Source organism: Moschus berezovskii, chromosome Y (genome assembly GCF_049115385.1).
Source record: "Moschus berezovskii isolate FMDL1 chromosome Y, NW_MosBer_1.0, whole genome shotgun sequence".
Lineage (NCBI taxonomy): Eukaryota > Metazoa > Chordata > Mammalia > Artiodactyla > Moschidae > Moschus > Moschus berezovskii.
The window spans coordinates 4,164,050-4,167,407 of NC_142489.1; positions in this window are offsets into that span (position 1 = coordinate 4,164,050).

Sequence of the window (3,358 nt, forward strand, 5' to 3'; positions counted from 1 at the left end):
TTTTTTCTGCGTGTATGTTTGCTTGGATTCTGTAGGCGTGTGGCATTCTACGAGCACAGATGATCTTTGCAGTGGCTCTGGCGAGATTTCCCTCTTTCTTTCCATGGGAAATTCACTAGACATTTAATATTCTGCGACAGCACATTGTATACACACGTATATATCTGGGAGAGAGCAGCTCTCTTCATGACCATATGCTTCTGCTGACGTGATAGAATCTGACTTTCAGATTGTGTTTTCTTCTGACTGCCGCGAGTCTTGTTCATTTTGAGGACAAGTTTCATAGGATATGTGTGCACATCTGGTTTTTTTTCCATCTTCTTTCGGGTAATTTGCTGTAGATTTGGTGGCTTTTTCTGGCGTAGGTTTGGAGGACTCCTTTATCTGTGCTCAGAAATCAGTTTCCTTGAAACCTCTTGTGATCCACATTCAAGAAGATTTCCAGCATCTCTGGTATTTCAAGTTGAAGGAGCCACCATGTGTAGCAGAATGATCTCTACTTTCAGCAAATGTTTCCTAACATTTTGTTCAATTCTCTCTTCCTTTGTACCCTCTAGCTTATTTTTTTTCCCCCAAAACATCAGCTTCATTATTTAAAAAAAAAACAAACAACTTTTGTATTAGAGTATAGCCAGTTAACAAACAATGTTGTGATAGTTTCAGGTGGACAGCAAAGAGACTCAGCCACACATATACATGTATCCGTTCTCCCCCAAACTCCCCTCCCTTCCAGGCTGTCACACGAAATTGAGCAGATCTCCCTGTGCTGGACAGCAGGTCCTTGCTGGTTCTCCATGTTCAATCCAGCAGTGTGTCCATGTCCATCCCAGACTCCCTGACTGTCCCTTCCCCCATCCTTCCCCCTGGGAACCATAAGGTTATTACAGACGATTGAGCAGAGTCCCCTGTGCTGTCCAGCAGGTCCTTGCTGGTTCTCCATGTTAAATCCAGCAGTGTGTCCATGTCCATCCCAGACTCCCTGACTATCCCTTCCCCCAGCCTTCCCACCCCTCAACCATAAGTTCATTCTCTAAGTCTCTGAGTCTGTTTCTGTTTTCTAAGTAAGTTCATTTGTATCATATCTTTTTAGATTCCACGTGTAAGGGATGCCATATGATATTTCTGCTTCTCTGACTCACGACCCCTCAGCATGACAGTCTCTAGGTCCATCCACTTCACTGCAAACAGCATTAACCGTCTGGCTTCTTATAAAAACGCCTTTGAAAGTGAAAGTATTAGCCACTCAGTCGTGTTCGACTCTTTGCGACCCCATGGACTATAGCCCCACCAGGCTCCTCTGTCCATGGGATTCTCCAGGCAAGAATACCGGAGTAGGTTGCCATGCCCTCCTCCAGGGGATCTCCCCGACCCAGGGATCGAACCTGTGTCTCCTACACTGCAGGCAAATTCTTTACCGCTGAGCCACCTGGGAAGCCCATACATCTGGAAACAGTCACCATCTGCCATGTGGTTTTAGAATAAGCGATAGTCTCAGTGGGGTAATCCAGTGCCTTTTCTGCTTTCTTTCTTCGAAATAAGAAAAAAAAAAATTTTTTTCAACTTTTGGCTGCTGTGAGTCTTTGTTGCAGTGCTCAGCCTTTCTCTAGCTGTGGCACTCGGGCCGTCGAGTTGTTCCATGGCATCATGTAGCATCTTCGTTCCCTGACCAGGGATCGAACCTGCGTCCTCTCCATTAGAGATCGCTAACCACTGGGCAAACCTTTGGCTTTCCTTGGAGTCACAATGTGCTCAAACGCAAGTTCTGTCTGAGCCACAAGAAGCCCATTCTCGCTGGTGAGGAGTCTCCTGAGATTTCCTAGCAAACAGACAAAACGCAGCGAAAAGTGAAAACAGGATCAAGGTGTCCAAGAGCCAGTCGCATCCCGTGAGCGCTTATTTGCAGGTGAGACTCCAGAGGGAATAACAGAATTAGCTTGTCTGATTTCACATCGCGGGTACTATTCTGGGCCTGGGTGTTGACAGGCTTCAGTGGGTGTGGGCTGGCGTCCGCCCAGGTCCCGTCTTCCTAACGGAGGCTTGTCCCCTGGAGTTCCAAATATAAATGCAGCCTGTTCCCCGGAATCCAGCACAGCTATGAGCACATCTGTGCTTTGCGGCCATCTCTCCTCTATCCTGGCCACCTCCCTCCCCACCCTCCTAGAACTCGTGTGCTGCAAAGCGAGCTGCCTGTCCACAAATAGCTGGGGCTCCATAAATGGCCCGTGGATGGACAGATGTCCCAAACTCCCCTCAACTGAAAATCAAAGCAGTGCTTGGATGTGATGTTTTGGAACTGTGGTGCTGGAGCAGACCCTTGAGAGTCCCTTGGACTGCAAGGAGATCCAACCAGTCCATCCTAAAGGAGATCAGTCCTGAATATTCACTGGAAGGACTGATGCTGAAGCTGAAACTCCAATCCTTTGGCCACCTCATGAGAAGAGCTGACTCACTGGAAAAGACCCTGATGCTGGGAAAGATTGAAGGCGGGAGGAGAAGGGGACGACAGAGGCTGAGACGGTTGGATGGCGTCACCGCCTCCATGGGCATGAGTTTGAGCAAGCTCCGGGAGTTGGTGATGGACAGGGAGGCCTGGCGCGCTGCAGTCCATGGGGTCGCAAAGAGTCGGACACAACTGAGTCACTGGACAGCAACAACAACTTGGACTGACAACCAGGGGACATTTTGCCACTGGAGTGGAAGGTTGGGGCACCAAAGGCTCTCTCACCTTTGGCTGTGAACCAAAGGGGCATTAATTAGAGAGATGAGACTACTGCAATCGCAGCCAATGGCACTTTCTCGCCAGCCTCCTCCGCTCAAATTTTCGTTCTCTGTCTCCCGCATCCACTCCCAACACCTTATAAAGTTTGGCTTTCGGTTGTTTATTGCCTGGCTTCTCCCCACCTCCCCAACTAGAACATACATCTGGAAAAGCATGGATGTGTCTCTAACTCCTAGAACCATGAGTGGCAAACAGCAGTGAAGTGAAAGTTGCTCAGTCGCGTCTGAATCTCTGTGACCCCCACGGACTGTAGCCCGCCAGGCTCCTCTGTCCATGGGATTCTCCAGGCAAGAACACTGGAGTGTTGCCATGCCCTCCTCCAGGGGATCTTCCTGACCCAGGGATCGAATCTGCATCTCCTCAGTCTGCATTGCGGGTGGATTCTTTACTACTGACCCACAGGGGAAGCCCTAAAATATGGATACAAAATTGCAATCATGGTGCACACACAGAAGGAAGCATTTATATATATATATATGCAGAATTTGTTCTCATTTTCTTGCTTGCCTTTTGAGGTTACTCACAAGGCTTTCATCACAAAAATGCAGCAAGCAATCCAGCCAGTTTGCACACTTTTCT